This window comes from Pleurodeles waltl, chromosome 1_2 (assembly GCF_031143425.1).
Source record: "Pleurodeles waltl isolate 20211129_DDA chromosome 1_2, aPleWal1.hap1.20221129, whole genome shotgun sequence".
In the NCBI taxonomy this organism is placed as follows: Eukaryota; Metazoa; Chordata; class Amphibia; order Caudata; family Salamandridae; genus Pleurodeles; species Pleurodeles waltl.
The window spans coordinates 886,767,996-886,781,061 of NC_090437.1; the positions used below are offsets into that span (position 1 = coordinate 886,767,996).

The 13,066-nt window shown below is 44.5% G+C and overlaps 1 protein-coding gene across 1 annotated transcript in view; it reads right to left on the reverse strand.

The window, feature by feature from the left end:
• The window catches only part of LOC138245733 (EF-hand calcium-binding domain-containing protein 6-like), a 348,792-nt gene that overhangs the window by 179,195 nt on the left and 156,531 nt on the right, over positions 1-13,066 (reverse strand). The window lies entirely within an intron of this gene.

A 13,066-nucleotide genomic window follows, 5' to 3' on the forward strand; every position in this document is an offset into this window, starting at 1 on the left:
GATATTTGCCGTGAGAACAGTCTATGCCACTAATGTTATATTTAATAAAAGTTGGTTATCAAAAAAAAGGGAAGGTTTGGGCCTGGCAAGTGGGTACACTTGCCAGGCGCATTGGCAGTTTAAAACTGCACATACAGACACTGCAGTGGCAGGTCTGATATATGCTTACAGGGCTACTCATGTGGGTGGCACAATCAGGGCTGCAGGCCCACTAATAGCATTTGATTTACAGGCCCTGGGCACCTCTAGGGCACTTTACTAGGGACTTACTAGTAAATCAAATATGCCAATCAAGGAAAAGCCAATTATCAATACATTTTAGATAGCGAGCACTTGCTCTTTAGCACTGGTGAGCAGTGGTAAAGTGCCCGGAATACCAAAACCAGAAAAAACGAAGTCCAGCACACAGTCAAAAATTCAGGAAGCAGAGGGGAAACCACACCAAGTATGCCAGGTCTAACACAGCCCAAATGTATGAAGCATTCACTTTAAACTCTGTAAGATTCGCTGTAATTCATGTTGTTCTTGATGTTAAAGATTCTAACTTAATAAGAAAGTCACAGTGGTTGGAGGTTGACTGCACCTGATAAGGACCAAGCATAATTTTAGCTTCAATGAAGTTGCAAGAAAGTTAACCAGCAGAATAGTAAACCTTTATTTGAAGTCCTCAAGATTAGAGTGCAGGGAACGAAAAATGCTAGTTGTTGTGTCTATAACATTGTGATTGCCAATTAAAGATTTTGTTGTCAACCAAGGACATTCCTGTCCATCAAGTAGCTGACCCCTCCCGAGCTTGCCATCAGTAAAATGAATTATGGTCGCATATACATTTCTGTACACACACTTTCAACATCTGTGGACCTACCAGAGGACACAAAACAGTGCTCCTATACATATTGTTGAGTTTCCTAAATTATCAATAGAATAGGGTTGCAAACCCACAAGCTGCAGGAGAATGGCAACACTTATACTACGAGGCTATGTGTCACTTAAATTGACAATCTGAAACTTATGACTTTTCTACATGAGTAGTGTAATTGAAATAAGTACTTGTTTTTATGACCTATCGAAGGTCTGTATTTGCAACTTGCTGCTCGGAATCCCCAGAAGCACTTGTGAGGATTCTGCACCTATTCAGTAAAGGAGCTTGGACGTACAGCACTACGTTGAAAATGTACTTTCTGTTTGAATGTCTGACTCTGTCAGTGCTTCCCTGTAACAATCAAATCTAGACGTTTAGGTATTTAAATACTGTTGTAGCAACACAATGAATATATATTTATTGTGGGGCGAACGCTTGTGAAGCCTAGGCAGACGAATAGTGCGCAAACAATGTCTACTTCACCAGCTGCTCCACGAGCGCTAACAACACTGATGCAGAAAGTGTTTAATGTAAAAGCTATTTTTGAAAGTAAATAAGAGGAACATTTAGAGGAAAAAATACTTGGGCATTAAAGACGGAAATTAGAACTGTGAGCCAGTGGAACTGAACGAGTGTTTTTGGCACTCTACAAGAGCATTAACATGATGCTCGAGTTTGCTGGAAATAATTGCAGTGCTAGGTAATGGTATTTTGTGGAGTAAGTCCTTCCAAGCAGGTTTAAACTGTGCTCTAGGGATAACCTCCGCTCTATTATCTCAGGTAGAGAAAGCTCTGACGTTTCCTGGCTTCCCAATGCACCACCTCATCAATCTGTTAATCTAATATTTACATAAATGAATAGAACATAAGTATATTTAAAAGGTAATTAGCACAATCATAATTCAATAATCGGTAGACAAGGATGTAAGACATTTCATAATTTCTGTCTGAATCCTACATGCAAGGTTAATGTTTAAAAAAATATTAACAGTAAATGCTTCAGTTTTAACCTTGTTTCACTTGTATGCCATTGTAAACGTACCATGGTAGATCTTTTGATCTCCCAAAGGGCTGCATGGGAAACAGGAACCCCGTGAAAAACAACAAAATCACTTGAAGGCATGTCCCGATGCGTCGTTGTATATGGATAGACTGTTTTTTCATGACATCAGTATGTCAGTGCCTCTTGCTAAGGGAAAAAGTGAATCTCCTTTGCTGAATGTTTATTCAATCTAAAGTTATCACCCGAAGACCAGCGAGATGGGCGACCTTTACATATGGCCCAGTGAACACTATTCCATTTAAAGATGGCCATAGCTTTTGCCCTCCCATCTATATGTCCTTGCTGACGGATGTGCCGCGCACCCAAGGCTCACCACATAGAAGGTAGGAAGCGTGCGGCAGTGAATTATGGGTTTTTAAAGTTGACTACTGTAAACTATAAACTGCCACCCGGGCACGGAATTGAACTACGTTTTAGCCAAATGCACACCAGTGCACAAGCAAAATGTCGCCACTCACAGTGCAAGAGAGCCGACGGCTGAGGTGCGCTGGCACACAGACCCATGGTGTATGTTATGGTGGGCGGGGCCAAAATGTGTATGCAGCTGAACAGACCAATGGATGGCGACAAAACCCTGAAAGCCCCTCTATGAATAGATCTATATTTTATATTATGATTTTTTTGGAACCCATGATGCTGGTGAAACAGTTAAAGATGTCTCTAGGCCAGACGTAAAAGGTGACATTGCCAGCCAAACAAAAAGTCACAGATATTGCTGCCAGCTGAGGACTTTCCTCCTAGAGACATGTCTGCGGCAGAGATCAGCTTAGTAGTGGTGTGGTACTCTGACTCTTCGTGATACTACAAATGATTTACAAGAAGATGGCTGAAGCAGCTAGTACAACACCTATCACTTATTTGTACAGTATATGTACATATTGTATATATGTTTGTGCCCCTGAAGAAATCAGAAGGAGGACGAAATGAGTTGGCTATGACTACAATCGAAAATGTTATTATAAGAAGACCAACAATAAAGAAGTGAACAATAACAGCATGGATTTGATCTACACTAGCTATGGAATCATACTATTTCCAAGAAATTTTCTTTTACAGTACTGAATTACTATATTTCCCCCGTGATACTATTTTGTCGGCAGGTAACTACCATATTATTTTTCCATCTAATATTATACTACCTGTGTCCAGCGAATGGGTGCAAGTTTTTACAAAATGTATGTATTCGTAATGCATCATAGGTGTGTTCAGGTATTGGACACATTCTAAATTGAGGAGTAACTCTGTGTGCAGGTGACAGTTGATGATTTGTGTTCAGAATGTTCCACAGATTTTTTGGCTCTTCAGAAATTGTTTCCAATATGGCAAAGATTTTACGTACTACGTACTAAGTATTGTAAGCAGCCTTAATAGGCCCAGGGACCCCATCCTGGATGCCAAATACAACAAAAACAGGGAGGGGTCATGTGGCTCCCCTTCCTCAGCTTAAATAGGTCCCTAGAACACAACCCCTGGGGACAAATACAGTAAAAAGGGGCAGAGGGGCTTGGCAATCCCCAAGACTTTGCTGGCTCCGGGGACACTATCCCTCTTCCTGAGCTGTAACAGACCCCAGGGACCCCATCCTCTGGGGCCAAGTACAATAAAATAGGAGAGAGGGGCTGCATGCCCCCCTCCTCAAGCCCTAATATGTCACGGGGACCCCATCCCCCAACCCCAAATATAATAGAAAAGTGATTAAGGGTTGCATGCCGAGGTTTATTAGGACCCAGCGACCCCACTCTCAAGGTCTTCTGTTTTTTTTAAAGAAAAGGGGAGCCATGCCCCTGAGCCTTCTCAGGCCCCGGGAACCCCAACCCCTGGGGCTGTCCATTTTTTAAAATGAGGAACGGGTTCCCCCCCTCTTCAACCCTTCATAGGCCTTGGTACCCCATCTCTCAGGGCTGTGCCTTATTTAAATTGGCAGGGAGGCCACATGCCCCCCCTCCAAGAGCCTATTTTGACCCCGGGGACCCCATCCCCCAGGGCTGTCTGTTTTTTTAGGTGGAGAGGGGCAGCATGGGACCCCTTCCCGAGCCTATTTTAGCCCGGGACCCAAACCATGAGGTCTCTATTATTTTTAGGTGGGTGCCCACCCAGGACACTCCCTACTCACTCACTAAGCACAACATTAGGGGCTGCGGGGAAAGGCCCAGGCGTCCGCGCCCCCAGCCAGCTCCCCACATGGTGCAGGAGTCAGCATTGCTTCCACATGGAGGGAGCAGATAATTATGCTGCTCCTTCCGCGCAGGAGCAATATGTGTTTAGTTTCCCTGCCCACATCAGTGTGGGCAGGAAAACAGAACACAAGTCTATTCCCAGCCAGCAGGAGCATTTTTAAAGCTCCCGCCAGCTTGGAGCAGACTTAGGGCCAGAATTATGAAAAAGTGGTGCAGTGCAGCAAGTCACTTTGCTGCACTGCATTGCATCACTTTAAAGGGCAGGAATGCACAGTATTTAAGGAATACAGCACATTCCTTGTGTATTTTCCTCCTGTGCTGGAGCACAATTGCCTGCCTGGCACCAACGCTTTGCATGCAGGATTGTTTTTGTGCAGATAGGGGAACCTTCCTGCACAAAAATAATCCCCATAGGCTTTTTCCTCTTTCTATGTGTGCTGCATTGGAAAGAGGAAAAAACAAGGAGTAATACAGATATTTCTACCTGTTACGCCTCCCCTGGGGAGGCGTAATGTTTTGCTGCATCCCCAGGTTTGCAAGGTCTTGTAAATCTGGGGATGCGTCAAATGTAATGGGAGGCATAATGTTTTGGCGCATCCCTATGTTTGCACGGTCTTGTAAATCTGGGGATCCGTCAAAATCCATGGGTATTGCGTGGGAACACCCACCACAATGCCCATGGAACGCCTCCCTAACCCAGAGTAAGGCAACGTAGTGATTTGTCCTGCTTTGCCTTACTTTATATCTATGTGGCTAATCAAAGCCACGCAAAGTAGCTCTGCGTGGCCTGATAGGTATGGTTGAAAGGTTTGCCCTACTATTGCATCACTATAAATATGCCCCTTAGTTTTTGCTCCTCATGTGGCAGGAGGTTTGAAAATGCTTCCACCAGACAGGAGCAAACAGATGTTTCCCTGCCCATGGTAGTTCTGGGTGATTAATTAAGCGGGGGCTGTCAAAAAGGGGGGCAAAATGCAATTGTCCTTTTTTTTTTTAAAAAAGTCCAACAGACAAAAAACGCCTGAAGGGAGCTGCACCAAATGTGGCAGGAAGATACATATTGGTCTACAAGACGTGCTTTTGTGTTTTGGTATAAATCTATTTACTAGTTTTTGATATATTATAGTACAAAAATATATGTATATCTGGACAGTTGGGTTGATGGGACTCTCACAAGAGTCCCACAAGCACAACTTCAAAAAATAGAGAGTTCTGATTGGCCCAGCGGGCTTTTTTCCATTCGGCCACTTCACTTCAGTGGGATTGAGGGTCCCACAGGAGTGGCTGGTCACAACATGATAAGAAATGTTGTGGCGGCCATTACAGGACTCTGGGACGTTGTCTTCTATCCTAAAAAAGTCTGAAAACAAAGAACATACGGAGACATGGTAGGGATACCTTGCCATCCTCCCCCTTGTGTGTGGGTCCCAGAAGTTCTAATCAGGCAATGCGGTAAAAAAAAAAAATTAAAAGTCAAATGCCATAGGTTTTTTAAAATAAATGACCACCGGGGTGGTCCAAGTCCTGGGGTTCAAACTATATATATATATATATATATAGAGAGAGAGAGAGAGAGAGAGAGGGAGATTATTATTTTTTTTTTTAAAGAGAAGGCGATGTGTGTGGGCCCCCCTTCTTAAACCAATTTCGTCCCCAAGGACTCATTTCCTGGGACCCAGCACATTTAGATGAAGGGGAGGCGGTGTGGACCTCCCTTTCCAAGCTGATTACGGCACCGGGGACCCCAATCCCTGGGGTGTGGAGTATTGTTATTAAAAGAGGAGGGGGCACACAGCCCCCATGGCTCAATGAGGCCCCAGAGACCTCATCCACTGGGGCCGAATATAAAAAAACAGGGAGTGGGCATAGGGCCCCCTTCCCAGCCACTCTAGCACCCCAGGAACTCCATCTCCCAGAGCTGATTTTTTAAGAAGGGGAGGGGTTGTGCATCCCCCAAACGCCAAGCCTCTCTAGGCCCCGGGTGCTTCATTCCCTAGGCCAATTTTCTAAATATGGGGAAACTTTGTGTGGCTCCCCCAGAGTAAATGCATACCATGCCAGCATTATCACAGGCAGGGAATAGAAGTTGACTCCTGCCTCCTGTGGAATCAAAGAAAGGTGCTGGCTCCCACAAGTACCACATCCACTTTGGCTGATTTTTTTTAACAAGGTGATTGGGGTGACCCCAACCCTGGGGCAGATTTTTTAAATAAGGGAAAGGTGCGTGCTGCCCCCCATCCCCAAGCCTCAATGAGACTCTGGGAAACCCCTCTCCCTGAGGCTGTTTCTAATGTAAGGGAGGAGGGGGTACGTCGGACCCCCCTCACAGAACTGAGATCAGCCCCATGGACCCCATCCCCCTGGGCCCGCAATTATGTAGTGTCCAACAGAATCTACTCCTGGACACTGTGCAGGGAACAGAAGTTTGCTCCTGCCGGGCAGGAGCAATTGAAAAATACTACTCATGCCCAGGTGGGAGCAAAGAAAAGGTGCTGGTTCCCGTCGGTAGATGCTGCAAAGCCCTTGGGGCTCCTGTCATAGCCCTTAACAAACCATGAATTATGGCTGTCCCAAGTGGACACCAGGACACCCACAAACATTTATAACAAAAAAAAAGAATAATAAATGAGTGGCCAGCGTTGCTCAGTTAATATTCACTGATCAGTCAAGGAGCACCTCATAATGCGATAGGGTTTTTTTATATAAATATTTTCTTGCTGACGGTTTCCCTAAAGGAGGCAGGAGCATCACCAAACAATTTTTAATGTTGTGAGGGGCTGCAGTAAGTGCAGCAGCCCCCCCAGCAAAATTAAACAAAAAAACAGTAAGTGCCTTGGCTCATTAAATCCATGACCCCAGGAGAACTTTTAATATTTTTCAAAAGAACTTCTAGCTGGAGCTCTATGCAATATTGGCGATGAGCAGGAAGCCTCACACTCTGCAATCAGCCCAACAGAGAGACTCCTCTGTCATCATGCCACAGCAGCAATTAATCTCCAAGGAAGGCGGGATTATAGCACGTCAGCAGTTCTGCATGGTCTGCCTCTCAGCCCTGACACTGTGTAGCTGTGTCACGTGGGCACTGGTGCTGCTCACCACAAAGAGACCTCTGGCAGAGAGCTTGCCAACATCGCTACCCATCAACACCACACCAAACCTCCAAAGCACCACAAGGACCAAATCCATGACCATTGTATCTGCCTTTAGGTGAGAGGGGCACAGCACTAAGTGCTGTCATTATTGCATCTGAAGCTTGTGGAGGATAGCACATATTCAGCACACACAACTGAAAGAAAACTAAAACAAAAAGGGAAAGAGAAAGAGAAAATCTAGCAAAAGGTGTTCCCATCCGCTAATCAGCCCAGACAGAGAATCCAGTCCTAATTGTCTCTTCACAATCACTGAGTACAGGCCACACGTATTAACCGATATCCATGTCATCAATACCACCCATCAGCCAATTTGTGATCTCAGGAAACCCACAGGCACACATACAGAAATTGTGGGTTGAAAGACTGAAGATGTATTTCATTGATGCAAGTGTATTTGAACATTGGAAGCAACATCTACTTCTCCACCTTACCGGGACAGACATCTTTTAACTATCCTGCAATCTGTTCAAAGCGGGCCTGCCCTTTGCCTATGCCACAATGGTCACAGCTCTCAATGAACATTTTGCACAGATGATGAGCCTAAACAAGGAACGATTCCTGCTGTGTCAGGCCCAGCAAGGTCCAGAAGAGTTGGTAGACACATTCTACACCAGGCTCAAAGAGCTTGTGAGTAGGTGCTCGCAGGATAATAAGACGAAGGGGTTTGCAGACAAAATATCGGAGAAAACAATTTGTGTGGATGTAGTATTGTGCCAAGAATATCGAGGACAAAAATATCATGAAGTTAAGTTTCTATAGGTAAGCAAAGTTTTACTCTACATAACTCCATATATATGTACCTCGACAATATATATATATCTTCAAGGTATGTAGAGTTAGGAATAGTAAATCTATACTTACCTTTTTGCATTTACCTTCTCAATAGCTTGGTCCTTGATATTTTTGACACAATATTCTGTCCACACAATATTTGTGTTTCTGATATTCTGTCGGCGATCCTAAGTACTTAAAGTTAATTTTGACTTTGGGACACTCAAAAGAACTCTCAAAGGCAAGTGCTTTGCTCATGGAAGCTAAGCTCTACAAACCTATCAAGATGAAGCCAATGAACCAAATCACCAAGTCTGCCAGATGAACCAAGACAACTCCATGCCAAATCTCAAATTGCCCATGCAGGTACTGCTGCAGGAGTGGTGCACTTTCAGAAAAATTAACCCTATCAAACAGCACTACATAACCACATGCACACCTCTGAAATGCCAGATAATAACAGAAAACTCACTGACACCAGTGCATCCACAAATGTCATGTCAAAGATGACCACTCTCCACCAAAGTGAGGGTCTACTAAAAAGGGCATCAAAACCTACTGCCACTCATGGGGCTATTCATGACCACGCTCTTCCACAAAGACACGTCATTCCAAGGCCATGGCATACATCCCACAAAGAGGCACCAGAATGCTTCCAAGCTGCAAACCGCAGGAACACTGTGCCTCATACAGTTCAAATAATGGTACATATCACATCGCTAGATAATCCTTCTCAATCAATGTGAAGAACTGTATCACAGCATTAGATACTTGAAAGACAAAGATGTAAATCTTCATATTGACAGTTACATCCAGTAAGTAGCACTCAAGCATTGTCAAGTGGCATTCCACCTCTGATCAATGTGGAAGAGAAAGTATGCAACTGGAAAAGGCCAACAGTATTGAATAGGTGGATGGGCCCCAATGGGCCCACAACTGGGTGTCCCCCACTGCAATCACACACAAGCCCAAGCAACTAGGGGACTTATGCCTAAACATAGACATGCGCATCCCAAACCTGGTGATTGAGAGGGGACAGCACCTCACAGCATATGACTCAGTGAGTGAACGCAATATGAAGTGCTAGTTCTCAAAGATGGATCTCAAATCAGGGCATCACTATCTGCTTCTCAAATATCAGTCTTGGTACATCACAACTTTTTCCGCTCATCAGGGTCTCTGCATGTAAAAAAAATGCTCAATCTCAGGATGTCCAGCATGGCTGACATCTTATAGAATACCATCTAGCAAGCTCTCTCTAGCATAACAGGTGTCATCAATGTGAGTTAAGTTATCGTTGTCATTGCTCACAACATGAAAGACCACCAAAATGGCTCTGCAGTGACTCAGACTGTGGTGAAAAAAATGTGAATTCCTGAAGCAAGACATCAGCTTCTTTGGGCATAAATTCTCACAAACCCTCCCTCCCTAAAGAGACCATTGAGAGAGCTCACAAAGACAGCTCTTACTTGGGCCTGGGACGCGTTATCGGCAGAGAGGACTCAATCATACACTGACCCGGCAAATCTGGCAGTCAGTGATCGTCTCACTGGGCTAGAGGCAGTGTTATCCCTAAAACAACCCTGCACAGAGTAGGTGCCAGTCAAATATACCAACTGGGCCTTAGTAGTGGCATTCAGAGAGAGAAATTGAAGCAATTGCAACCCACTGGAGATGCTGACACTTTCACCTAGGCCAATATGGTCACCTGTCCTGCACCAACTATAAGCCCCAACTTTCTCTGTTCCAGGTGTCAGTATCGAAGCCCCCGCCAATGATAGAGAAATAGATTTTGCAGTTACAGGAAATTTGTGTTCTGTGTATGCATTTGCCTCACACCCGGCTTGATTACTTGTTGAGACACACTTAAACAGCCACTCCAGAAAAAGAAGATATGACCCAAGACACAGAAGAGTTTATAAGGCTGGCAATCAAAAGATCGTGCACATTACCAAAGTCACTGGAAGAAATCACATGAGGCACAGACACTGACTGCTGCTAGCTGCTACCCTTGCACACAGTTTATCTAGGAGACTTGAAGCTCCTAAGGGAAAAAGCCTAAAGATGAATGTCTGAGGTGTGACAGATCTTAATATCTCTCTATAACATGCAAAGCTAACTAGCGTTATTCCAGGAGAGATGTCTTCTCAAGGGTCATATGCAGGTGATTCCCTGGTGCCTGGCCCTGTGGGCAGAGTAACTTACCCACATGAGGCACCGGGGAGGGTAAAAAAGAAAACAGACTCTGGAACAAAGTCTCATTCTCTCAATCAGATGACATGGTGGAAACAAGTGTCATAAATGCAAACCCTCCGGATTGAGGTGGGAGACTACCGATTTCAAGGCTAGTTTCCCACCTCCCTATTCCTGCATGCAGAAACCCGATTTGGAGTTTTGTAAAACTGGCACAATATATGTTGATGCCTGTCACGCACACTCCTATCTCCCCCTCCAAGAATTACCTCTGACATCAAAGTTTAATACTTTGCCTTAATTCTTGGAGTGAAAATTAGGTCATATGACAGGCCTCGATATTTTATTTTGGCAGTTTTTGTTTGCACTGTTATTAATCTGCTAAAAATCAAATAATGATTGTCATAATACATATCAATAAACCTGGTTCGTCTGCTTCAATATGTCAGTGGAGAAAATACATTCTCCCAACTATTTTTATTTTTATTTCCTACTTGCCTGCTTTAAAATGTTGCCATGTATGAGGTAAGCAGGGATGCTTACTGAGTCATGCCTTTGGACGGCCTTAACCTCTGGCACCGACACTGTTGCTTTGAAAGTCTGCCAGGTGGTAATCGCGTTCTTGTGGTCATTGATGACTACACAATGTATCTTGAAATTGAGATAGTCAGCTCCATGTCTGCCAACCAGTGGTCGAAGTGGGCGGGATCAGAGGGGCATGAAGCGCCCCTAATTTTTTAATTTATGAAATATCATTCCCCACGTTTTTATGAAAAGACAACCGTCCCGGGATGGTAAATTCCGATCCTGCAAATGCTTCAGCTTAAGTTTCATTGGGGGAGACTCCTGTGCTGTGAGAGCGAGGGAGGGGCAGGCATATTAACAATAAACAGGCCTTCTTGTCAGGGTGCCTCCTCGAAAGAAATGCAAATGCACACAACTGGTTAATCTGCAAATGTAAAGGGGGTTTGGGAGCAGGTACTGGTTTAATTGATCGAATCACATGAAGCTTTGTGATAACAAAGATTTACTATTTTTGACTGGTCTTGAAAAGGAATTACCAGCTGAGCTGTGCAGTGCATGCTTTTCAGGGCAGTTACATTAAAATAAATCACTACATACAGTCTGTGTATTACTAAAATCTATATTTTGGAAGCACCATTTTATCTGAAACCTTTTTGCACGTTTGGTAGCAGTATGTCTTATACTGTGTGTAATGCAAGGTTAACAAAATGACTTGCATGTTTTCAGTGCGTTCTGTCACAGGCTGGGCCCTCCTAGCACGAACAATACAGAAGCCACAATTCTCCATTGCACCAACCTAGATTTAATTATGTGGCTTTCTGGTTACACGCAAACTTCCAGCGCATTAACTTATAGAGGTTTCTTAATATACAATATTGAGCTGACCACTGATTATCTTAACTTTTCTTTTTCCATTTAATCTGTGAGTTATTAAATCTGTAGCTACCTAAAGGTGAATGTATTGTTTTTTTAGCCACATCTTTGACTCTGCCCCACACTCATTGACCCCACCCCCATTGCATGTGGCATCACAGTTTTTACTTTTTTTAATGCACTTTGACCGCTGCTGCCAACGATTTGATTCTGAAATTGGAAATAGTAATGGCCACCAGGGATGGCTCCTCGTTAGGGTGGAGGAGCCTCACCCCGCCCCTCCCACCTGCCAGCAGTGGCAGCTGCAAAACCTTTAAAAGAAAATGATAATAAACATAGTTGCCGGGCTGGAAAGAGCCTGCATAGGCTCCTGATTGGGTGCTCCCAGCCAATACTGACACTGCTCTGAGCAGTGTCAGGATTGGTTGCAAGGCAGGCTGGGAGCCTGTGCCAGCCTGTAGCAGAGGCGCGTGTCACGGAGGCAGAGAAGGGAAGTGTTTTTATTTATTTATTAAATTTAATGTTTATTCCTTCCCCCGTTCACCACCACGCACCACCCGGCCACTTCCGCGTCCCGCAAGCCCCTCCTGATGGCCACCATGGCATTCTTCAGAAGTTCCATATTGTTATTTAAAGACCAGGAAGTTGCCGACTACCTGCAGTCATTAGAGATAAAGCTTCAAAGTTGATCCTACAATGGCCACCATCCGGTTAGGAAGTGTACATTTACTGGCAGACTCTCACAAAAGTAGTTTGGTTTGCTGTGGAGGAGCAGCTAAACATCAAACAGGCCCTTCACCTACTCACCAACGAGTATCAGCAGATACCACGTGTGATCACTAGGGGGATGCCGAGCCAACTGTGCACTGGCTGTGTTGTAACTAACGTGACCCCCCACCATGTGAGCGTTAGACCAGCACTAGCAGATGATGAAACCACTAGCAGATGATGGACCCCTTCCCTTTTGCAAATGGGTTACCAACAGTGTGACACTGGTGGTAACTGCGAATTGCTTTGCAAACGCATTCGCGGTCACAAAGCAATTTAGCATAGCGATGCGAGTCGCAAATAGGAAGGGAACACCCCTTCCTATTTGCGTGTCGCATTGACAATTTGCGAGTCGGTAGCGACTCCCAAATTGTGAATGAGCATCGCAAACAGCATTTTGCATGGCGCAAACTGCGATTTTCGCAGTTTGCACCATGCAAAATGTTTGCTACATCTGGCCCCATGAGATCCACATTACAGGAGGAGTGTAAGAAGCATCTGCAGCCCTTTTTGTGATCCCAAAGGGCAGCAGGTGCACAAAACATGGTGCAAATGCCAGTTAGAATCACAGGCTGCATATGTAAAATGGCTTCTGTTCTAATTTGGAGTTCAGCTACATAGACACTTAGAAGCACATATGAATAGGCTTATTTGCTATCTGTTCCACAGCATGGATACAAGA